This window comes from Thermobia domestica, chromosome 4 (assembly GCF_964235325.1).
Source record: "Thermobia domestica chromosome 4, izTheDome1.hap1.1, whole genome shotgun sequence".
Lineage (NCBI taxonomy): Eukaryota > Metazoa > Arthropoda > Insecta > Zygentoma > Lepismatidae > Thermobia > Thermobia domestica.
In genome coordinates, this window is record NC_137457.1 from 112,161,901 (window position 1) to 112,189,203 (window position 27,303).

Here is a 27,303-nt window from a genome sequence, read left to right on the forward strand (position 1 = left end):
TAATAAAGCGAAACCACTTGGGTTATGTTCAGTATGCTTTCCAGAACAAATCCTGAAATATTCCCACCTTCTCTCACTTTGGGAAAATCCGTCATATTGAATTCAATATGGCGACCAGTCCGAGACACATTATTATTAGACAATTATTATTATCATATTCTATTTTGCAGTTACAAAATAATAGGCAATGATGGTTTCGTGGATCAGGTTCTTCAGCAGCTGGAAGTGGAATTAAATTTTCATTGTCCTTTCGAGTGGGATCTAGATTCACTCTGTTCCAATTTTGAATTTATAGAAAAATTCTTAATGAATGTTGTCTCGCTTCACCTGAGGTAGAAGAAAGAGTAGATAGATTGAAATTTTCAGTAACGCTCTTTTTCAAGTAGGTTTGCACCGCATCTGGTTCACATTATCAAGAACTTTTTCACCGTATATTGCACAAAGAAATTTTTCTCCAGCCTCTCCAATATTATCTGGTGAGGAGTGTTCTTGGCTTTCCCTCTTCCATGCAGAGCCGAAGTATAATGTGGCATCCTGTTGTAGCATGAATAACCAGCATTAAGTTCTTCACTTCATCCAAAGATTCTTGAAATGCTTTGCTACTATATATTTTCTGAGGACATTTCTCTTTGCTAGGGATAAGGATGTAAATATCATGCTGAGATGGAGCAAGCGTAATTAGTAAAACTAAGAGGTCTCTATAATCTCCGATTATAAACCAGTCTCTTTTCGGTATGTGCAATTTCAATTACAGTCGCCACAATTAATATATCAGCATCGACTTCCGCTTGCAGCACTTTAATCCCTGTTAGCTTGCAGCACTTTAATCACACATCACGAGAAGAATCAGCATATGCATTTATCTCTACAAATATTTCGGAGGATGTTTCACGACCAATGCGTTCACTATCCTCATTACCAGTGGCGTATTTAGGGGGGTGGCTTCCGGGCTTAAGTCCCCCCGAAATCTTACTTAGTATAGTAAAGTAAATGAAATATCTTGAAGAATTTTTACATTTCCAGGAAAAGCCCCCCCGAAAGTTAGCAAAGCCCCTCCCGAAACAAAATCGTAAATACGCCACTGCTCATTACATTATTATTAAAAGTTACTTTTCCGAAGGAATTTGTCCTTGGCGCATTTTTTCATGGGGAATTATGTCCTACGCTATGTCTTTTGGAGGATTTCGTCCGGGAAGATTTTGTCCTAGGCACATTTTTTCATGGAAGGATTATGTCCTACGGTATGTCTTTTGGAGGGATTTCGTCCGGGGAGATTTTGTCCTAGATTCAATTTGCCACCTCGATTCTGGGCAATTTGCCAAGCTTGGGTAATTTTGTCACTCGTAATTTTGCCACCAAAATATTTACATGTAGGTAATTCCGTCATCGGAAATTTTTACACAGTAATTTCGTCATCGGTAAATTTATCACCATAGTATTAGCACATAGTAAACTTTGTCACGACCAGTAAAGACAAAGTAAACGACCACTTTATCTTAATCAAACGTGGAAAACAATTTAGTTGGTGTTATATTGTAACTTTTTCAATCTATTCCTAAATCCATATTAATCTATGTATCTGTATAAAAAAAGATGTGTATGTTAGAAACGGTATAGAGACGAGATGGAACTCAACACATTCTCGGACTCGTCTCCAGCCAAAAAAAAACATTGTATCAGTCTCGGTGTCGTTTCGATCAATGTATGAAGCTCTTTCGTAACTAAGCGGTTAGCGTACGTGCTTTTGGCGTGGTAGATCCGGATTCGATTCCCGGCAGGTGATGTGGTTAGAATCCCAAGTTAAGTTGTAGTTCACATCTAATGTAGCCTCGCTGATATAGTCGAGAGTGACGGAGCAACAGACATTTTGCTTGAGGTATCATCGGTATCGAAAACCAACATTGAGCCAAAATCAATTAATTCCAATACTTTTCATTACATTATTCTTGACTAGCAGACAGACAGACAATATACTACTAGCCAGAGCATGTGCCTTTGGAGCATAGGGTTCCGGGTTCGAATCTTGATGGAAGGTCATTGAAAAGTTTAAACGCATAACGGTAGCTAAGATTCCACCTTAAACCGTAGGTCGACATCTCGTATAGCTTCGGTGCTGAAAGGAACGCTAAATTCCAAGCCAACCAACTATGCAATTTACATCTTGATATTTTTAATCAATTCTCTTGTTTAACCAGGTAATTTTCCTCTTCCCTTGATCTTGCCTTATTCTGAAATTCCTACTCTCTACCAATCTTAGCATTTTATTCTTAGTTTCAGAACAAAGTTAGTACAACACGAGCAGTTCCAGTAATAAATAAAATAAAATAAACATATCTTTCGAAGGAAAATTTCTAAGCTGCGTGAAAAGAAATGTTTGAAAACTGAAAAACTATATGTTTGTTTTACAAAACTAAATTTCGTAATATTTTGGCAATGTAGTTTTTCGGTTATTTCAAAGATTGGAAAGAGAATAAGATATATTGAATCCCAATTTAAATTATGTGTTGTTTAAAACATTTTCGTTATTACTGAGTACCTAGCTATTAGAGGTGGTATTTTCTCCCTCTCTTTCATGCACACGTCTATGACTTAGACCGTCAAAGGGCAATTCTTCCACCAACTAACATATAAAATAATAGTAAAAAAAAGAAAGAAAGAAAGAAAAGAAAAGAAAAAAGAAAGAAAAAGGGCAAGACATGTAATTTTAGTAATTTCTATTAATATTCGCCACGAGACCAAGAATTTCGAGATTGAACTTGATCTTGTCTCGGCATATCTCGAAATACAACTGTCGACCTTGTTCACGATTCTGTTTCAGACTCTCGACCAAGGCTCGATATGTTGAATCTCGGTCTCGTTTCGATTTACGAAACTCTGTCTCGAACTCATTGTCGTCTCGAAATTTCAAGACGAGAAATAAGATACTTGAAGCAGTCTCGGTTTCGGTATCATCCCTAGAGTATGTTGTGTATGGCCAAGCATAATTCTTGGACGGTAGGAGCAATTTCAATCAAGTTTGATACACATATGACATAAAATCAGAAAATAATATTGTAGGAATAAGACATCTCCAGTCCCCCTAGCGATGGATAGAAGGAGTGACATGTAAAATTAATCGAGAACGAACTATATTCATGTCGAATCCACATTTTTAAGAGTCGCTAAGCTGATTGGGAGAGTCCAGATGGCATTCAAGCTCAGGTTTAGTCTAATAGAACAACAGATCTCCGTAGAACCTTATGATAACTTTTAGAGATGAGTAGAAATATTGAACCTACCAGAAGATTGTGAAAACAAACAAATATCTCTTCAAATATACATTTCAAATATTTTGAATAAATCTCTTATTCTTCCATGTGTACAGTTCAAAGACTAAACCATATTCGATTGCTCATTAAATAAATACAATTTTTTTTTAAATCTTAATTTAACGTAGCACCATTATGGTCTTTCGACTGAAGGAGATAAATGGTTAATAAAAGTGAATGATGATGAAAAATTAAACTGTGTGCTCTCCTACCGGGATTCAACCCTGGAACCACGTACAAAGAAGGAAATACGAGCTAGCCACTACACCAGCAGATAGGACTGCTTATTGCAATCGTGCTGAGCATCCCTTTGAGTATCAAGGTCATGACACGGCGACCTTCAATTTAAGGTGGAACCATAAGCAACGTAATAGATCAAATTTCAAGGCTCTTCTAATAAGGAATCGAACCCAGGACACGGTGTAAGCAAGGCGCACGTGGATAATTGTAAATATTTTGCCGTAATTTAAAAGTAAATTATTTGGAGTATTCATATAGTTTTTGGCTAAGAAAAAGAAAAGAAAGATTATTGTAGTTTCAGTTGTAGTTTGTAGTTTCATTTCATTGCTTATAGCATTGTTTCAAATTAGAAAAAAAAATCCCCTGAACTCGAGCTACATACCTTACTTCATACTATCCTTCGATATGGACAACAAAGGAACAAAACCATGTTGGAAAATGCTGCTGTTCTGTGACAATAGGTAGCAATTTCCAAGAATTGTCTCACTCCCCTCTAAGCAGTGTGCTTTCAACCGTAAAATACAAGCATCACATGATCTCTTCATCTTTAGGAATGATGGGAGAATTTTGGAAACGATAAGTCTCATTCGGAGCTTAGGAAGTGTCACTCTCGTTCGAATCCGCGAAACTCAAGTGAGATAGTGCCACGAAGAACGTATAATGATCACTAGATCGTTCATTGCCTTCGAATAGTAGTGACGAACGGTTTTACGCTTTGCGAATTTTCTTTTTGTTTTTACTTTTCAATTGCTTTTTGTAAATTCGTTGAACGTGAACTTCTATGGGATAATACAGAAGAAATATGTCTGACAATAAAATGCAACAAATCATGAAGAGCAACCTGGACCTAGTGGAATTTCAGGAAGACGCCGTCCTCAACAACGTTCCACCGTTACTGAAAGTCATGTGGAAATATATGCAAAGAAAAAAAGTCAAAGGAGTATATTACAATGAATTACATTCTAAACGAACGATTAAAACATCACTATAGCACACGTAAAAGGAACGAATATTGAGGAAATTGAGGGCAATGGCGGCAGTTGGACGTTAAAAGTGTGTGGGGGGGGGGCAAACATGATCTGAATATTTGATATCAATGTTAGTTTTCCTGGTTGCTTGTAACACTTTGTTTGACGAAAGGTTCTATAACTAAAAGGATACTGTCTTTTTCAGTTAAAATACCGTATATCTTGTTTCATATTAATTAAGTAAATTGACAAGAGCAACGCAAGTAGATACTAGCCCTTCGTACTCTTAAACAACGAAGGTGTAAGAAGAAATTATATTCCTTGCTCATGAATATCTGTCTGGAAAATTGTGTGATCAGATTAGGGTCCTATTTAATAACAAATTTGCAAAACAAATAAACAGAAAGGATAATATTAATCAAATAATCATAATAATGAATAATGAGGCTTGTTTTGCAGAAGTTATATTGAAACTGGAAATTAATGAACAACTTATATTTTTAATTCCACGCATGCTATTATATGTGTCATTACTCTTAGAATGACAGTGAATACTACAAGCATATGTTACGACATTTAAAGAAATACTTTTGCAGCTTCCCGAAACATGTTCGCTGCCATTAAGTACAGTTATCACTTTCTTGGAATATATCAAATCTCAGCAATACTTAGTCACTCCACATTTCAGTTATACAAAATAATCCTAAAACCTAGAATTATGTTGAATTCACTAAATTTAATTGTATATACAAAACTGTATATGTACACCCCTAAACTCGTATATTACACTGCAAAATTAATATTCCTCATTGAGCTCCTTCATGGCTAAGCGGATAGCGTACACGCCTTTGACGTGGGAGATCCGGGCTCGATTCCGGGGATTCGGGGGAGCTCACGTGGTTTGGACTCCACGTTGATCATTAACTCCACGTCTCATATAACTTCGCTGCTGAAGAGGATGTTAAACTGAAAAAAAAATCAAATCAAAATATTCCTTATTTTTAGAAAGAAGAAAATACATTTTAGGAACTGTAGATTTTTGTGCAATTAAAGAATAACTTGTGAAGGGCTTCTTTTCTTGCGAAATGTTATCTCAATTAGTTCCAAAGCTGCTGACTAACATATCGAGCCCTTGTAAGAAGAAATGAAAGTACGCTCGAATTGTGGCGCTCCAATAGGTTAATTTTTGGGCCATTTTTAGTGGCAATTCAAACGCAATTCCTGTAGCTTTCTTAATTCCACGGGAAGACAACCAATACGTACTCATGGAACGACAAATATTTTATGGCACCATTTTTATTCTATGAACTAATAATACATACAAAACTATATATTTCCATATTAAACTATATACATTAATGGGTAATTTCAAAGAAGTGGAGGTCAACTGCCCCCTTTGCCCCCCCCCCTTATCGCCGCCCATGATTGAGGGAATGGTATTTGATTTGACAATTATCTTTGTAGCCAAGTCTAGAAGTAAATTCAGATTTCAGGTCTCGCAAATAATGTCCTTCTGTAAAACAGGCCCGTATCCACGGGGGCTAGGGGGGCCGGGCCCCCCTAAACTTTGGCTGGTCCCCTAAAAGTTTCACGGTAGGCTTGGAAATGAACTATAATATGGTGATGAAGTATAATATGATTGGGTCGCCCTCCCCTAACTTCTACCGCCCCCCCCTACATTTTTGGGCTGGCTACGGGCTTGCTGTGAAATGCATAGACTACTAAAAACAGTCCAATTTTTAAAGTTTATTTTAATTTTTTTTTTCATGCGTGGACTTACTGTTTTACAAGAAGAGAGTCCTTTGGAAAACTGTGGTGCATAATGTCTGTACTTTTTGTTTCTCTATTATGATTGCTGCACTTGCTACAGTACAAGAAGACATTTGAAACATACACGCATGTAGTCAAGCTCACCACACTATCTTGCAATATTGTTTTCGGAGTTAAGATTTTACGAAACCACACACGTTTGTACAGCCAAGCCCACGTAAAGAATATATCATCTTCCGAGATATTAGCTTTTTTTTTTAACTATTAAATGACATTCGTCCAAGTAGTCAAAAGCATACGACAGAAAGATTTTCCCACAAAAATCTGCTCTACATAGGAAAGCAAACACAAATCGAACACAGAAGAAGTCCAAAGTAAATAAGGGGTTGTTTGTCTTATTAGTAATTCCTCACGCAAAAAGCGGACGACAAGCTCAAGCGTCTCGGTGGTGACGACACTATGAAGAGAGGGTAAAAGTAGGTTAAAAGATAGATTCTGCACATAGGTTAAGAGCCGCATCTGGTTGAGTGGGACAAGTAATATCTACTGTACATATTTATGGCAATGGACAGGGGTTCATAACGCAGTTCGTAGATATATTACTGTATATAGACAACAATTATTTTAAAGTTAGTAGTCTTTCTTTCTAAAAACTTTATCCAAGGATGGAATACACAACAGCCTACATTATTGGTCTGAAATTCCTATTTCCATAACATTCATTCAAAGACTGTAGAAACGCACAATGCTGTAATATAATAAAATTTAAATGCATTAGTACGATAGAATAAGATATAATCAAAAAGAGAGAGAGAACAAAAATAAAAAAAGAGTCGAAAATAATCAACGAAAACTGGATATTCAAATTTCGTATATTGTATTTGATGATAACTATTTAGGCGGAAATCGATATCTTCCAGATATCGCACATTTTCTCTGACGAAAATTAATTTTAAAAATCGACACCCTCCAGGTTTCCCACGTGTTATATTTTATTTAAGAAAGAGAATTATCTACTCCAACACAGTCTGTAAAATAATAATAATAATAATAATAATAATAATAATAATAATAATAATAAAGTGATTTGCAGGTCGAGACAATAATAATAATAATATACAATTGTAATAAAAGAAATGGAAACAACAAAACTCCAAAACACAAGAAACGAAACAAGAATACGCAGCGCCTTGTCAATCACTCACTTTACCTAACTGTAGAAATGTATCAGGTAGCCAGGCGACATTGCCGGCCGTGTGTGCAACCACCCAGAAGGAAGCATTGCCTTCGACAAAGCCGGTTTCGGTTATAACGCCGGCTGCATTGAAAAACAATCCTGTGGAGGATCAGGGAGCAGAACTGTCTTCAACATTGGAAGGCGGGCAGATTTAAGGCTTATTCTGGGGGGACATCAATTTCATCTCACATTCCTCTGTGGGAATCGACACAAATCATCACATTTTTTCCTAAAATACACATTTCAAATCGGATTATTGGGGGGACAGTCCCCCCAGTTTCAAGATTGGAGAGGACATGTCCCCTCATCCCCCCAGGATTTGCGCCAGTGAATGCCGGTGCGTGTGCAAGCTAAGATTTCATTACATTGGAATCATGGCCGTCACTGACATTGCCGCAACAGGCGCCGGCATTACCGGTATCGTGTGCAAATGCTTTTGTGAATGCCCAGTTGTTTTGAATAAATCACTTGGATCAGTTGAAGGCAACCTACAAGTTTTTTCCGCTTCCAATCTCTGTATTGTCCTCAATACCGTGACCACCGTCTTTATTTGTTTCCGTTTGCATTTGTCATCAACATTTCTACCAGCATGGGATGTTTCCTTTTGTCAAGTACATCACTTTTTCTTGGAAATCTGTTACCAAAGATTTCTCGCAGATTGACGCATGGTTGAGTGCTGGGGGAGGGATCAGATCTTGCCTTTCGCTGTTGTTCTATAAACACTACGAGGAAGATTAGAAGACTTCGGGAGGGCAACTATGAGGCTGTGTTTTTGCTCCTCTTTCAAGTCGCCACCTGCGCATTCAGAAAAGTTCGCTTTTCCCTAAAGAGACCCCTGCTACTTGGAATACGCCCCAGGCGAATTATTTAAACTTGTTTGTTGCACACCAACATCTGGAAGGGAGAGTTGATAGGGATCCGTTCTTTTCCAGTTCTTCCAAAGTGAATCTTTTACCATTAACATATAGATATATTTGAAATTAAGTTAGCAAGTTTTCCATCTTTACGTGGTTCTTGCGTGTAGTGGCGGATCGTGGACATAAGCTCACCTATATTGATGCAGAAGCGGACAAAAGCTAACCAGATATAAACTCACCGTAAATAATACAATTATGTTACTACAAACTATGTTATAACAATGATAAAAATTATGTTTGCAATAACCTAATAATAATCAGCGCCGTTGCTACAGAGGGTCTGAACCTCTAAACTCTCTAAAAAATCTATCCTGGTGGCAAATCTCAGTATGTCATTGAAAACAGCATGTCAAACAAAGGCACTAGTGTTTTTATATTATTATTATTATTTATTATGAAATGATAGAGAGTACACACTCCACAATATGGGTATACGTGATTTTGTATTATACACAGTTCAAAATACATTATTTCTATTAAATATATTAAAATACTCAATTGCAGCAGCACTGTCGAAGTACTGCATAATACATATTTTTTATTAACCTGTTTGAGACTTACTTTTAAGGTAAATTTAGACTTTCAGTCAAGCAGCTATTTCGTCGAGACTATTTATCGCAGGATTATGGTTCATACCAGAGATGGGCATATTTGCTAACCCTCACTCACCCTTACCCTCAATCAACTCAATCACACTCACCCTCAACCACCCTCACCCTGGTCACCCTCAGCCACCTTCACCATCAATAGACTCCCTCACACTCACAGTTATCTTCATGTACTTAATAAACCATAAGTAATGGTAAATATCATTCTCATTCAAGTGATTGAAATTTATATATAATAATATACATAGGTTTACATTATATCTACGGTATATTATTATTTATATTTCATATATATAAATTAAATAGATAGTCATTTTGCACTGGGCTCGCTCGAGCTCAGTTCCCTCAGTTGGGCTCCTGGTCCGGTTCACTTCCCTCAGTTGGGCTCGCACTCATTCCGGTTTGCTCTGAATTATTTTATTAGAATTCGGTCTCGCTCTTAATTATTGAACCCGAGCTCAGTTGAGTGCGAGTGACGAGCTCGGGAGTTTGGACACCTATGTGCTAAACCAAATTTGTTAAAAAAAACTATCTTTAGTATCCTTGGATATCTTATGACCCGTTGCTGCTGACAAGTTTTTAAAAAAGGAGACAGATGCCAATAAATATCATAAGTGCTGTTCTTGCCTTCATTAATTGGTATGGTAGTACAGTTGGAATTTTTCTTTTCTTCTGGGAACAATCAGGAGCATTTCAGATTTTGCTTGCGGGGGCAAGACCCCTTGATATAAGCAAAATTTCGCGTTTTTCACTGATTTATTGCTATTCTATTGATAAAATCTATACACATCTCAAACTGGGGGGGGGGCAAATGCCCCTCCCTTCCCCCCCTAAATGACGCCCCTGGGAACAATACGTTCCTTCGCACTATATTGCACCAAGCTTTCCTTATACAAGTGTATATATGCAAGTGATTTGGGAACCTAAGACTCCGCAATATTGTTCCGAATTGTGCCCCTCACCTTCTGACTGGATCAGATTATCTTCTTTCTCTTACTTTCAGGCAAGAAAACTTTGATTCTTTAACGGTGTTCCCTCAAGAGCAGCCTCCGAATATAAAAATAGAAAATTTGAAAGGGCGAGTTGATTATAGCCTGTATTTTGCTTAAAAAAAATTAAAGTTAATGAAAGCTTAAGTATGATGTTTAAGAATATGAAATTTACCTCATAGCACCACATTGAGTCTAGAAGTTATGTGTAATACATTTGAGAATGGTAGGCAAAATGTGGTTCTACTTTTCGATCCATCTACACATTACTTTAAGTATATAAAAGCCGGTTCTTAAGTTGCATAATATATTACCTGACGGCCAGAATAGCAGTGTTGGTTTGAAGGGATTGCGCTGATGTTGTGTTTACATCAGTTCCAGGGCAAGCGCGGTAGGACAGGAGAGCGGAGAGTTTCACCCTGTAGTGTATTCAACGGTTTTTAAAAGTTTCAGTTTAGATGTTATACATAACCTAATCTGTTTACGCTTAATAAAGAAAGCCATAAGTTATGTAGTTGTAGTGAACCATTCCTGCAGTAATACAGATGTATTGTGAATAGTGATATATGAATGGAAATCACCAATTTAAGAACAACATAGCACAATTGACAATTCAGTGAGTTTCTACCGTGTATTAAGCAGATTGTATAAAAATTGATTACGTTTTATTTGATTTCATTATAAAACAGGATCAACCTGTAAAACGAAGGAATGACAATGTGAATGACTAAAAGGTTAATTTAAGGTTGATAGCTTAGAGTTTTTCGAAATACCTTGTAACTGTAGGTTGAAATCAAATTAAGCTTAAGACTCACGATACTTGTGTTTGTTTTAAGTGTATTTTATCGGTTGACAAATAAATTATTTTCTCGAGTTTTGGCCAGGGAAGAATTCCGATATTTTTCCACTCGAGAACTGTGAAAGTCCTCTCCGTTGGTCTATTGGCTAGTGCATGTGCTTTTACTGTACGTGGTTCTGGGTTTGAATCCCAGTGAGAGACCAAAATTTAATTTTACAATCTTTCACTTTCATTAATCACCTGTGTCCTCTTGCATAAACAACATAATCATGGGCGTTAAAATAAAGAAATTTCATTTTCTTTAGAGAAATGAATCATTTGAGGGAAAAGGAGGTGAAGAAATTTTTCCTTCATTTTTTAAAGATTTATGGGATTGGATAGCTTTCCTTTCGGGATTGATTTGTAAAATTTGATTCAGAACATCCTTAATTTAAGATCATTATAGAAATCCAGCCCTTCGTAGTTTGAATAAAAGTATTGATAAAACATCAGCGTATGGGTAGTGTAAGCGTAAGTATAACTGCTTCAGTACATGATAAATTCACAACTTTTATTTATAAGGAAAGAAATTTCCCCTGGACTCCCTCTGAATTTCTCTCAGGTTCTAGTTATCATGTGACAAAGAATTAAATCTACTATCTGCTTTCACACACAATATAAATTTAAAAATTGGGAGCCTAGTGGTATCTTTGTGTCTGTAGTATATAATAATACTGATACGTTGTTTTCTTTAACATTTTAATGGCATTTGTCGATTGACATCAGAGGACTGAGTTTAGTTTATAAGCACAAGTTGTTTATAGTTAAAACATATCAGATGTACGGTCTTGTTTAATAAAACCTGCCCCTCCTCCTCTTCTATCTGAAAAGCCCTATATTGTTATTCACATATGAAATCCAAAGACAAAGGCAATCGTCTTTATCCAGTTGTATTTTTATTTTAAGTGTAAGTATTAAAATGTGCTACACATGGTTGCAAGAGGTTGGGTGGCTTTTTTCTTTTCTTTTCTTTTCTTTTCTTTTCTTTTCTTTTCTTTTCTTTTTTTTGTTAATACTGAACTTAGGTACCTAATATTGGGAATTATGTGCTTCATGAATTGATATAAGAAGCGGCCGCGTAATTTCTGGCCAATTGTTTCATCACTGGTATCATGAGCAACGAGATAACAACAGTGGAAGAAACTTCGTTCTTCTCAAACTTGATACTTTGAAAAAAACTTATGAGAGGGATTTCGTTATTCAAATACATATTCATTCTAATCAGTTTCAGAAGTTGAATTAATCTTATAATAACGCAATGACTGTAAGAGTTGCCTTGAAAATGTATTTTGTATGTTTTTTTTACGTAATTCAGAGATTTTTTCTGAATTTCACTGGAGTTATAAGGAACCTTCAATTATCGGGTGAGCACCCCACTTTAATCGCTCACCCTCCGCCCCAATGCAACATTGGGAATATTTGCAGCTTAGTGCAGCTTAAAGGAACATGAACGTACATATTTGATTTCTTATTCTCTTGCTCATAGCGTTGCCCTCGAGACGAGATGAGAATTCAGGTTTTCTCGTCTCGTGTCGTAAATGTTTTTAAAAGTCTCGTCTCGAATCAAAATTTCCTCGTCTCGTTTTGTAAATTTTTGTAAAAAAATGTGTTCTAATTTCCGTCTTAGTTTCATGTAAAATTTATCAGAATTCTTCCAGGTTACGACGAGTCCACGAAAGATTGATATAACAACATTTAAATCATATTTATTATTGAAGTAAATTGTGTAATGACTTGCGTATCTTTAAACGTTGATAAATGATCTTTATTGGGTTCATACAATTACCTTATCAAGTTATATATATATATACAGTATATATATATATAGTATGGCGCTAAATTCGTTGTACAAAAGCAGAGGAGTGATTCCTGAGAGTAAAACAAACAAAAAAAGTTCCAATAAACATAGGGCAAAAACCCCGTCGTTAAGTGTTATAGGCTACCAAAAACATGAAAAAAATGAATTTTAAAGGTCCATAGCTCCAAAACTATGGGATCTACTGTAGTCGGGTCAAGACCACTTAGGAAATAGTATGTGTTCTATCCAAATATACATATTTTAGAATCCTAAGGTACTCACCGAACAATTTTTATGGAGGTAGTTGGAGAGTACTTTATATCAGAAGCCCGTAGTCAAACTCCTTCTATAAAAATTGTTGTGGAAGCACCTCAAGATTCTGAAACACGCATTTTTGGATAGGGCACATACTAGTTCCTAAGTGAAGTCTTGATCCGACTACGGTAGGTCCCATAGTTTCGGAGCTATGGACCTTTAAAATTCATTTTTTCCTGTTTTTGGCAGCCTATAACACGTAAACGATGGGGTTTTCCCCCTATGTTTATTGAAACTTTTTTTTGTTTGTTTTACTCTCAGGAATCACTCCTCTGCTTTTGTACAACGAATTTAGCGAGATCATATGTCTACCGAAAGTTCTAGTGTTTCTTGTGAGTACTCTACAATTTGTTTCCTCCGATGATTTTTTGTCCCGAACTTTCCTTGAATTTGTACCTATGCATATTTTCTAGACTTAAAAATACTAGAGACAGTCACCAGAAAATAATGAGTACACATCCTAAATATCGTCTCGTCAAAAATTTCGGAACGAGTCGAATCGACCAATTTTAATTCGTTTTCTTTTCCACAGAGAGCATCTGATCCTTTGTACAATACTGAGGTCAGTTTATTCGCAAGTTAATATGGAGGATGTATGTATTTTCCTCTTTCTTTGCTTGTTACTTAAAATGTTCTGCAAATAACTTCAATAACTTTTGAAACTGTTAGTCTTTACTTGAGCATATGCGTGAAGTGGTTTATTACGAACACGACAAAAAGAACTGTGATAGATTAATTACAGATAATCCGCTTAGAAACACTGCTGCTTGCATTTTAGTTCCAAAACCGGCCGCCTGCACTCGTTCGCTGGTCAGGTAATAACGGAAAAATAGTACATTATATAAAATGAGTTAATATAAAGGACTCCGTTAAAAGAGAAATGCAGTTGTCAATTTACGAAGCTATCGTGAAATTTAGGATGTTTCGTGTTTATTTGGAGCTAAATGTTTTTTTCAGCAGCGAGATTGTATGAGACTTATCTCATCCCGAAGGCGAGAACACTCACCACTTTTTTTTTTTGCAAGGAATCAATACAAATATAAGTTCCCGCAACATTAGCTGTTTCGTCAGATATGTGTTAATCTTTACTGGAATAGGAATCCTCAATAAAAATATTGTGACAAACAACACCAAAATCGAGTTGTGGGAAACGACACACCGTTGTTTCAGAGTAGCTTTCGAAAGAAGACTTTATATAAATTTCCTACCTTGTAAATTCAAGAGGTTTCCTTACTCTATGATGTTTATGTTAAAAAAAAAAAAAAAAAAAAAAGATGTCATGGAATTTGTTACTAAAACAACAAATACAAATGCCAGTTTCAAACACCACTCATGAAAATCTATGGTAAAAACATTTCTGTCTCCAAAACCAGCCTGAAATGTCACACACTCTTCAAGTGGATAAATATCACACATTACAAATAATAGTAAGAGACGTTCTATTGGTCCCCAACCGGCTTCATTTGTACTCAAGCAGAAAATTTACCCTAACCGCCTTCGTAAATAACACTCCAAATAAGCCATAAATGGCACGTGTTTTGTGTCGAAGTGATACGTTGTTGCCATCGTTAAACTTATATTATCAATAGATACATTATGTAATAATAATAATATTATAATAATACAATCATTAAAGGAAATCAATATAATAATATGGACAGGGGCGGTCAAGGACGGATTTCTGGGGGTGGCAAAGAAAGATTGTATTTTTTTCTCATCGGGCTTCTGCGGCACTGATGCCTTACGTGGATGGGGGAAGGAAAGTGGCAAACCACTTAACATGTTTGGTTCGTACAAGCGTTATAGTTGTGGAAGTTACATAATATTAACAATATGATATATTGAAGAGTAAAATAAGCACATATCATGAAACTAATGATTGATTTCTTTTTTCTTTTCATTAAAATCTATCCACATTGAATTCAAATTAAATGAAATATTTCAGTTTAACATCCCAAAACTATGCCCTTCAAGCTAAGGGAAACGAAAGGAGGATGCAACGAAAACAAAAGTAACGAAAAATCTAGATAAATCTGGAGACTACTGAAAAATCAGTAAGCAAGACGGTGAAAATTGCAACATCACTTTCTTTTTCAGCAGGTCAACTGGAAGGCCACCCTCAGCTGGAAGGACCCCTCCCATGTAACTGCCCCTTCTCATTCAGTCACTGAGTGACGTGACTTAGTTGCGTCACTGCTTGTGAAAAGACAGGAAACCGACTAGCGATGAGGAGGGTTAGAAAATAAGTAACAGTAGTTTAAATTTGTATTAGTTAAAGTTGAACTAACCACTAATTATGTTTCTATATTGGAGTGGCAAAACATGATGTGTACTGTACATATAAGCAGGCAAACAAATCTCAAACTTATCAATTATATATCGCTAAGCAGGCATATAGAAGCTAATACGTCATTCTATTAACTTATAGATCATCCGTTACAACGAATGTTATGAGGACTTTTGAGATTGACACGTCTTACAATGTATGCTTTTCCCAGAATTGCAGAATTTTTGTTATATTTGCATCCCTCTCGAGCCTGTATAGTTTGCTTCTGACAAAAGGAAAGTTTTCTGCACCAATAAGTAACTATTCCAAGAAACAAACTGTGTGATTCTAACGACTGCAAAAATGTTTTTGATATGTTTCAAGTCAGATATAAATGCCTGTTTTTGTTTCGTTACATAAAATACGTTATTATCTTTTCTATCTATATGACCACTCGAAAAAAAAATACTAGAGAGAAGAAAAATGAAAATGTTCTTCAGGGAGGGAATTACATTTTTGTCACACGGAATATCCCATTCACCATCCCCATTAATTCGTACACTGTACCAGCTAATGTTTTATGACCTAATTACGTCACTCTGTGCCAACTAGGTTGCTGCTCTATTTGGAGTTCGCAGGGAAGTGCTATTTGAACCATTTCCCAAACAAATAACTTTCAAGCAAACATCCTTCAGGAATTCATTCTGGTGATGGGCATTTTTGCTAACCCTCACTCACCCTCACCCTCAATCGACTCCCTCACCCTCACCCTCAGTTGATTCCCTCATACTCGCCCTCAGCCACCCTCACCCTCAATCGACGCCTTCACCCTCACCCTCAGACACCGTCACCCTCAGTTTACCCCCTCACCCTCAGCCACCCTCACCCTCAATAGTCTCTTTCACCCTCACCCTCAGACACCCTCACCCTCATCTACCGAAATGAGGGTGAGTGAGGGTGAGGGCGGCCCTCTTGAGGGCAAAAATGAGTGAGGGTGCCCATCTCTGATGTATAGTATTATTTATGGCATTAATATATAGTATTATTTCTGAACCGCTAACTAAATATTTTCCCCGTTTGTCTAAGGTTGCAGCTTGTGTGGCTATGAGGAGAACGTCTAGGGCGGCTGTTCTATCACTTGCAGAGATAAGCAATGAAAATCGCTGTCGCTCTTCTAAAGCAAGACGTCTATTGAGTGAAGTGAATTTTCAGTTTGTGTTCCAACTGAACTTGTTCATACCTATTCTTGGAAAGTTGAAAAGATTGTCAGATTATTTACAAAATAAGGAGAGCACACTAGCTGATGCTGTTTTAGTTACAAAGGGTGTAGTGGATTATTTTACTGAAATTCGGAACACAGTCGAGCAGTTCGAAAATATTTGGAATGAATCTTTGAGTCTTGCTGAAAATAACGGTATATTTCTAACGAGACCAAAGTCAAGATCACGATCACTGCCCCATCATTTACGTCCGTATATTATGCCTGAGCAAATATCGGTTAAGGAAGATGATATCTAATCCCAAGAAGACTACAGACATAGGATATTTCTTCCTGTACTTGACAGAACATTTGCAGAAATGGATAGTTGTTTTACAGAAAATACAGGTATTCTATCTGAGATAAGCAGTTTTCACCCTAAAAGTGAGCACTTCCTCTCACTTGTACGTCATTATGGATAGTGTCGATATCGTAGAGGTGGAACTGAAACGTCTCCCCAATATTTTGAGGAGGAAAACAATGCAACATTACCTCAATTTCTCAGTTTACTGAACTAAATGGCCATAGGTGCCGAAAGTCCAGAAATCTAAATCTAAATCAATTTACTGAAGTAAGGGATAGTTTCAATATTGCTTTCATGAAATTCACAAATTAGCCGTAATTGTTGTCACCATTCCTGTATCTAGTTCACCATGTGAGCGTTATTTTCAGTGTCTTACACGGATTAGAACATATCTAAGAAATCGAATGGCAAACGGTCCAGAGGCGGATCTAAAAGGTAAAAACTGGGGGGGGGGGGCATACCCCGGACTTTGATAGGTGTATCATGAGCTTACTTTAAATTTCAAAAGATCTATAAATAATAGCTTAAATTATTTTTATTATTCAGAAAACTGGGGGTACTAGGCCTCTACGGCTCCGGGCTAGATCCGCCACTGCCGGTCGCCAAAGCGATCTTTGCTTCTTCTCAGTAGAAAGAAAACGTGTAATAAATATTACATTAGACGATGTGGTAAACGCATTTGATGCTGTACATAAAAGTCGTCGCATTGCTCTTCATTAAAGTGTAGGTATAAAAGTTCATTGTAAGCTTGTTCGTACCATGTGATCAGCCCTTCATAGTTTAAAATATATTGTTCTTTCTGTGGATCATGATGAAGTTTTGTTAATTGCTATTTCCTTCTTTATCCAAATTAAAATTGTTTTATTTATTTTTTTATTTTTATTTTATTTATTTATTTATTTATTTGTTTTGCTAACTTGGGTTTCAGTGTAAGCTGTGTTCAAGCTATCATGCTCAGGGTTGATATGTTTAAAACAAAATGTTTAAAACAAGTGTTTAAAACATGTTTAAAACGAGGGCTGTTGTTTTATTCAGTTTGTTTTAAACGTTTTAAACAAATTGTTTTAAACGTGTTTTTTTTCGATGCTGGTTGGACATGTTTAAAACAACTAAAATATCAGATTGAAGAAGCTAATTTAATTTTCTAACAAACAACCCATCCTCCGCAGGGTTTGTGCATGGAGTAAATTACAAGCAGAGTTATATTCTTATTATAACAGCAATTACTGAACGAAATTCTGCACATCAGTGTGCTTATAACTAAACCAACAGAAGTTCAAGTGAAGTATTTGAACATTTCATGAGATATACACCATTGAAAACCTTATAGACCACAACTTCCAACGAGATAATATGGGTCAAATTCCCGCCGTATTCGTAGAAAAAGAACAGACATAAAAAATCATTAAAAATATAAAAATATTGACTTTGCGGGGCCCTGGCAACACTTGCAGTTACCTGCGCTGACAAAATGATGCTAATGTGTAGGCCACATACTTGTGACAATAATATAAGAAATGGTAGCCATTGCTGCCATTGCGTAATGAATTCGTTTTATGTAGGAAATATTTTTTAAAAAAATATGCGCAGAAAAACATTCATTGAATTAGACATTCTCTCCCCTCCCCCACTATAGTACCACGTCCATATGCAAATCATTTTTGCTGCACACATCATGTATACGAACAAGAATTATGCTTCTAGACCACTTCAGTGAAATATATCTTGTGTTATACGGGACCGTCCCGAAAATAAATGTAAATTAACCAAATTTGACCCCCTCTTCCTCTATAAACAACAAGTACACATACAGGTTACTATCATGTAGGGGACTACTTTATTGCTTCACATACCAATTTTTATGGATGTACCACACAGAGGGGAAGAATACCCGCCAAAACCTGATGAAAAAAAATTGATGAAAAAAAATTCATCCTCCCTCTCTCGGCCGTACATACGTACCCCGTATATACATAAAATGCAAGTGACGGAAAGCTTTATCTCTCAAAAATACTTTGGTACCAAATCACCTTTCTAGCTTAATTAAGGACTGAGCTATTGATGTTTGTTGTAAAAATAAATGTAATTTACGTCAAAAAACTGAAACTCCAAAAATTGGCTAACTTTGTCCCCTCCCTGCTCCCCATAATAAGCAAGAAGTACAAATCAGGGTTGGCAAAAACCATGGTTGTTATTGAAAAAACAAACAAAAAAAAAGTTTTTTGGTTTAAACCAGGTTCTTTTGGTTTAAATAATTTGCTCTATATATTCATATCATATATGGACAGAAATAAGTTTGTTTCGCCTTGATGTTATTATGCAACTACCGGGTTATGCTGGAAGGGATCACATAAGCTTAAAGCGGAATAAAAATCGTTTCTCGAGTTACATCCGAGAGAAATTGTCCTCCATTTGAACTCGGAACCAGGACTAATTGGCCACAAATGCGATACGTCTGCCGACTCACTCACGAAGGAATCCTGATAAAAATACGTTGTACTGATCTTTACATGCTTCTTAATATAACTGTCAAGAGTCATTTCAGAAGGACAAAAAGATAAACAGTTGCACAAGTGAAAGCATTATACAGAATTACATATGGACAATTTCAAAGTACTACGGAGTACAGAAGAACTAATTTAGTTCGAGTTAGTTAACAGCAACTTTTATTGGTCCAAATTAAAGAAATACAACGACTTAATTTGCATATTAGTAAGAAAAGTGAATAAAGATACGAATTATTTGAGTCCACTTTGGCTCAGACTCATTTATACATAAATAAATACCAAAGAGACTTCTCATTTCACTAAATGTCTCTCGTGGGGTCTGACCCCCCTCCCCCCACACAAAAAGTACGGCATTTCGATGTATTTTATCAATAGTAAACATTAAAACGAAACAATATTTAGAATTTTTCTTTGATTGCAAATAAATAAAAACAATAATAACAACTACAAAAAAATCACAAAACAAACATTTATAAACTTATATATATAAAGTTGCTTATGCAGTATAATCTTTTTGAGTAATGAATGGGGAATTTAGGTCTGAATATAATACGAATAATATACGGGAGTGAAACGTGATAACCCACAAACGTGTGTTCATCAAGATTTTACAAACACTTACACTTTTAGGAACATTTTTCGTTTTTTGGTTTAAACCAGCCAACCCTGGTACAAAAACAGGATATTACCATGTAGTAACCTACTTCATTGCTTCATGTAACAATTTTTATGAATCTATCCCCCAAGAGGGGGAACGGCCCCCAAAAAACTGTTAAAACAAAACAAAAACAAAAAAACACGATATTTACCCTCCTTCCACATACATAAAATGCACACCAGGAAAGTTGTATCTTTGAGGAATAAATTAGTACCAAAACCATCTTCCAGCCTTAATTTGAAGTTTAAGACTGAGCCATTAAGGTTTAAAGCCCTGACACAGCAGTTGCGTCAATGGGAGTTTAAAGATGAAGAATGCAGACGACCAGTAGAACGTAACACAAAGAAACTAAACTACATATTCTGTGAACGGAGATCGGGAAAATCCAGATTTTTTCTCCGGAATTGAACATTTGGGCGGATCGAGATTAGGGAAGTTCCCGAAATTTGATATAGCGGTTGAATATAGATGGCAAGCAGTACCTAAGAGTGTAAAAATGTAATATATATGCTTATGTAGATTATTGTTTTAAACAAAATAAACGTTTTAAACATGTTTTTTTCTTGTTTAAAACAAAGTACTTTGTTTTAAACTTTAAAAACGTTTTAAACAAAAAAACATGTTTTAAACATAAAAAAACGTTTTTTATGATTTTTTTTAAAAAAAACATGTTTTTTTTCAACTCTGCTCATGCTGTCGAATTTTCCTATTTTTTAGTAACATAGGTCTTTGCTGTTGCATATAGAGATCACGTCAAAAAATCTTGTTTTACTTTATCTACTTATTGTGTATTTTATGTTGTTAAGAAAAGGTAGAGTGTATCTGGTAGTCTGTGTTTTTTTATTCTTTTTTTCAATGCATTCAGGAGGCAGAGGAGATAAAGCTGTCTTGAACTTCATCGACTACACAGTACATACCATTATTATTGTTTTTTTTAAAAAAACTGTAAATACAGGTAGTGTATCTGCCACACGGAATTCGGTAGGTCGAGCATATAGCCAGCAACTCCCGTAGTCCCACCTAAGTCTTCCATTTCTTTAGTACTACCAGGCGAATGCCGGAATTGTACCTTCTATAAGGTCAAGACAGCTGTTTTCCAAATTTTTGTTCCTCTCGTATTTCCGTCTGAGCTTTAGCTAAATAAAGGGTAAAAAAATGAAACTTAATTATTCTCAAAAACATGTCTACATTGCCCAGTTCTCATTTTCATTGTTCACCCATCCGGCAACTAGGTCCGCTTCTTTCCGCCCACCCCATCAAGCGTTTCTGGCGCCATTCCTGTCTGTTGATAAGAACTGCTTTTGAATTGTTATAAAATAATCCATTTTTTAAGATCGCCAATTTTTAATTCGATAAATTTGTGTTCTTCTATCGTAAGCATGCATACTATTTAGTACCCCACAGAGCTAATAATATTATCAAGCAAGCAGATGGTAGCAACGATCCTGCAAACCCCTGGAGGAGGGTTGAACCTCGAAACAGTTTAGCACACGGCTTGGGTATTATTCCAGTGATGAGAAGGATTATATAGAAAGGGGCCCAAAGAAAAATAATAAAAACACTTTGGCGTGACAATATTCAAAGAAAAAGAACAATTTAGTGGCCTATACATTTTCTTAAAAAAGTTCTTGTAATACTAAGCCCTATGATTGAAGGACTATAAAGTGGAAGTGGTAAATGAAATTTGTAAAACATTTCTAGAAGTTTTTCACAATATTGATTAAAGTGGGATTGACGGATTTTCAAAAGTGAAGTTAAATTCTGTAGATCAGGACTCATATTGCAGATCTAATAGAATGCTTCAGCCATTGGTATCTGGGCCGTGGGCCGTAGTTTGCCCATCACTGTTCTAGTCTACAGATGGATAAGACAAAACCGGTTCCGTCACCACTGTGTCTAGTTGCTGCATAATTAATATCAGCAATGCACTGGATGATGCACTGAATACTTTTGTTTGCTCTTATAAGGTGTTAGCATGTCTGCACTTCTATTGTTTGCGGGCTTGGGTCATAGAATGTTTTCTTTCTTTAACTGCAGTGACTATAACGACTAGCGAAGCTTGGGCTCTACACCAATCACAGAAATGTTTTGCATTTACCTCTGATACATCGAAAGATTTCGGTATACGATTCGTGGAGCCGTCTTTTCAAGGCACGCTTGAAAAAACATCGAACACCAAAAGTTCACGAATAATATTGCCAAACTTTGATGACGTGCTGAATGATTTGGTTTCGCATAAACACATCTTAAATAAATCTAACGACACTGTATCCTCGTGAGATATTCTTCGTACAGCGCAGGAGACGAAAGAGGCAAAATTTCATGCATAGGAGTTGTCAATAGACCCCCTTACGTTCTATAAGAAGGAAATTTATTTTTTGAATATATTTAGGTGAATTAGCCAATGTAGGCAGTGTTGAATGATATTACGAGAAGAGTTCAATAATCCCTGATATAGAAGATTTTCCATTTTCCTACATAGCTCCCTTCCACAATAATGAACTTATCCCAACAATGTTCTAGAGCAGTTGTTCTTAAAGTTGGTCCACGGACCCCTGAGGGTCCACGAAACCTAAAAATTGAAACGTAATAAAATGGAACTCACATCAGTTATGCAAGAAGTGTTTTTTAAGATTAAAAAAACTGTAGCTGTGGGCGCTACTAGTACAAAAGAATAACTATTCATTATTCCTACTGCTCAAGGATTTTATTGATTTTTTCAGGTGAAAACTCTTTGCTGAAATGCATAAAACACTTGTTGAACACTTGAGAGCATTAGGTGAAAGCTTTTGAGAATACTTCCCTGCCCCACAACGTGATAATGGATGGATTGAAAATCCTTTCACTAATGTAGAAATCCATGACATATAAATTATGAATCTCTCTAACACAGAACAAGAACAGCTACTGCAACTATCGTGCGATACTTCATGAAAAATCATTTTCAAAGAAAATGAGCTTTGTAGCTTTTGGTTGAGTGTGCGTTGTGAGAATGAAGTGTTGTCTAAGAAAGCATTGCAACATTTGAAGCCTTTCCCTACAACTTACTTATTTGAGCAGCCATTTTCTCCTCTTTAGAGTATTAAAAAAATAAAGCGAAATCGCCTAATGTGGAATCGGACCTAAGATTGATGGTGATAGAGCTGATTCCGAATTTCAATGCAGTTATGGAAAAACACAAAGAAATGTATTACTCACATTAGTGACCCCACATTTGAGAACATTGTTTATCGATTGGATTTCCTTTAAAAAAATCAGTTTTGAAAGTTACTGTATTTTCAATTGAAATTACATTCATTAGTAAACAATAATTTATCTTTAAAATAAATTACTTATTACATTATTTTTCTTGATCTTTTTATTGTAAGTGATAATTTTAATTAGTATAATTTTAATACCATGTGGTATTTCAGATAGCATTGTGAGGGGGTCCGCAGATCACTTTACGAATGAAGCGCGGGGCGCGTTATCGGAACGTTTGAGAACCACTGTTCTAGAGCATGAATATCAGTTTTTAAAAAAATCCTTAACGGCTATGCTTGAAGCCATTCTTCGACACAATGCGTAACATGCTCATCCTTTTCAAACTTTGTTCCTCGCGGGTGCTACTTAATCTTGGGAAACAGGTGAAAGTCACTTGGTGCCAGGTCTAGAGAGTGTGGAGGGTGCTGAAGTATTTCATACCCGGCATCCGCAATAGCAGTGGAGGAGTTTTGAGACTACAAGCATTGTCCTGCAGCAGCATCACTTTCATGTCTAGCATCTCTCTGAGTTTCCCCTTGATTGCCTGCCTTACTTTTGGGATCAGTTGTGAACAATAGTCACTTGTAATTGTCACCCTAATTTCACTGAAATTACCTATAAATGTTCTATTTCGTTATCATACCAATATTTCTCACATACTAATGTTGACGATCCGGCCCATTGATTCGATCCCCGTTTGATCCACATCAGAGGAAGACTTTATTTTTTTCTCTTATTTGATTTTTGTAGTTTCAAGGCTATTAGAGCATTCTGTATTATTCTTTATTTTCTGTTATTAAAGTTAGCACACAAGGCAAACGTCCTAGAAGTCCCTCACCTTTACCTTTTTTTTCGTTTATGCAGTCTATTGACAAACAGCCGAAATGCTGAATCCTCTCTACCGGTATTTAGCTTCCGCGATCAGCAATGAAAAAGATTTTCTACTGAGGTTTTTATCTTCCGTGTTAACTACAACAGTCAGAGATTTTTGTCTTCCACTGCGACATCGAGTTTTTGACGTCAAAGTGATGAGATAGACGTGGGTGGCGTCTAGAGGGACGCCTTGACTAAATAAGGAAGATCGTGTGATATGAAGGTGGAACCCGGAAAACGGAGTTGGAACAACACTAGCGGATAGAAAGCTCTCGAGGAGGAGTGTGATCGTCGATGAAGGAACATCTACGAAATCTAGCTTGGGAAGCTAGTAACCGAATCATGGACATCGCTCAACATTTAAGGGTAAATTATCATTCTAGCCGAACATAATTCAAATACCACACTGAATAAGCACGCCCCTAAAATTCTTCACTATCTGCTTTACCACCTCCTTTATGTTTGCTCTGCTCAGTGGCGTATTTAGGGGGTGGCTTCCGGGCTTAAGCCCCCCCCAAAATCACTTAGTATAGTAAAGTGAATGAAATATCTTGCAGAATTTTCACATTTCCAGGTAAAGCCCTCCCGAAACAAAATCGTAAATACGCCACTGGCTCTGCTATATCTAAATATAAATTGTATTATATAAGTTTTATTTCTAAATTATTACAACAGGAGTAGATTATTTAAAATGAAGGCCATATGTTGTTTAACCATTGCGTAGCTAAGAATACTTTAGACTAGAGGAAAATTATTAAACTATCTGCTCGTTATGACCAATATTTAGTGTACGATTTCTTCATTCATTCCGTGACTGGAAATGTCTGAAATTCAGTTTCGTTACAAGGTGGATTGCTCCTATTGTCTTGATCTCTGTGGTTCTCTCGTCAAATTGCAATGCTTACCTCCCGTCTTTGTGAACAGCAGAAATTTTAATTTTCCCCCGCCTACCACAGATTTGGTTTATATCATGTCTGGTGTTTGAATCTGAATTGCCTTTCTTTAATTGTAATTATTTCTTTACTGTATTTGTGTATATTTAGAATATTTTATGCTGCGTCAATATGCCCAAGAGTGTGAAGTTGTTGATGATGGTTGTAATGATTTAGATCTTACGGAATATTTTCAACCAATTGTTACATCCTCACGGGCCGAATTCATTATACGAGACACTGCTTTGATCGCATTCAGCGAAACTTGCGCTTTTCGCAATTTTTTTTCATTACTCCCTGTAGTAGTTTTTCTTTTGCTTTGTTATCCGATATGGCAGTTGGTGGTCAACAAGACAACCTGAGCGTTCTTAGTCACATTCTACGACCAGAACCGTTTTACGGGCGTATGGGCGACGATGCGGCAAATTATATTGATCAATTTGTCGTGTTAGCCCAAGTTAATAATTGGTTGAATTAAAGGAGAAATGGATTGTTGGCTCATGAACGAAAGGCCCGGCATCATACTGGCTTGACACAATTTCTAAGCAGCCGGATTTCCCGGACATGTCCTATGAGCAGTTCAAGAATAAATGTAAGGATTCCCTTAAAAATGCTTTATTGAAGCAGTTAACAGATGCGTTCAAGGGAGCAGGCGTCTAATGAATCCGTTTTACGGTATGTGTATGCGAAACAGAATTTAATTCTTCGCAATGATAAAGAGGCCCCAGTTCAGAAAGAGATTCAGCTAATAATTGATGGATTGATCCCTGAGTACATGCGTATCGCTATTAAAAAGGCTTATGCTACGGTGGAAGAATTTGTCCAGGATTTACTGGACGAAGAAAAAGGTAGGGTTTTAATAGAAAGAAAAGAGATTGAAAAGCTCGTCAAACAACATCCTTTTTCGCACAAGCGCCTGTTCAGCTGAATCCACCTGAGAATGGCGAAGATCGTGCGAATTTTGTTGTTCCGTGTCAGCAAGGTGATCGTTCACCTCGGACTTTAACCCCTGAAGCTTCCGCTCCGAAGGTGTGTGCGGATGAGTTCAAAGACCAACTGGCTAACATACAGAAGCAATTGACTCAGTTGTCATTTCAAGAATAGCAGGCACAAACTGATTCAGATCTGAAGAATAACTTCCGTCGCAATATCAATAATAACAATAGAGGCAGGCGTAATTTTTCTTCACGCCAAAACAATCGCCAACGTTTTGAGCAACAGCCACGGCATAAGGACAGTAATAGTATTGGAAATAGTAACAGGCAGTAACAATAAGAATCCCTTTGTTTTAAGTGTGGCAAAGAAAACCATCGAGCTGCCCATTGCCTCAGCTCTTTAACCTAGTTCAGAGGGTTTATGATGATGGGCCAACAACTCTTAAGCGCATAAAAGTCCCTCCCTTTGTCGAAAAAGCTCCTCCACATATTATGGTTAAACTGAATAGAAGGCACAGCCCTATTCTCCTGGATAGTGGCTCACAAATGTCTTGTATTTCATCACGGATGGTATATCATAAAACTAAGATTGTTCCTACATCGAGTAATTTAAGGGGAATGGCAGGTAGGACTTTGCCTGTAAGTAAGATAACTCTAGTTCGATTTCGGGTGGGATCCGAATACTTTTGCCATCCCTTTAGAGTTATACCTAGATATCCGCACCCCCTTTGTGAGGACAGGATTTTTTGTTAGCACAGGAGGTCGATTTGAATCGGGAAGAACATTTAATAGTTATATATAGATTTGGGAAAATACCTTCCGCTTCCTTACCACAGTCTTCTCATATGTGTAATGTATCTTAGAATTTGCGACTATGATAAAACCAGTTTTAAAGTAATGTCGTCAACTTGGCTACCACCTTGCTCGAAGGTTCGAGTTCCTGTTCGGAAATGTTGTGGTCAAGAGATTGGTTACAGCTCCTAAAGTTTGTTCCTTTTATTCAAGAGTCATTCGTGAACAAGGTAAATTCTTTTATTTGGGTATTGAACCCTATGGACATGATAATTTTATTGTGGAAGAATAAGGTCGTGGGACTAGCCGTAGAGAGAGTAACAGAACATTTGTGCACGAATGTAACCTCGGAGAATGGTCATCAATATTCTGAACATCCTGGATTTGACGTTACCCGTGTTAATGTGAAACCTGAACTTAGTGATGGTCAGAAACGGCAATTATATGAGCCTATTACAGAGATTAAAGATGTATTTAGCTGGTCGCCTGATGACTTCTCGCAGGCATTCAACTTATGTACCCTAATCCTGTTTCCGTTAAGCCATCT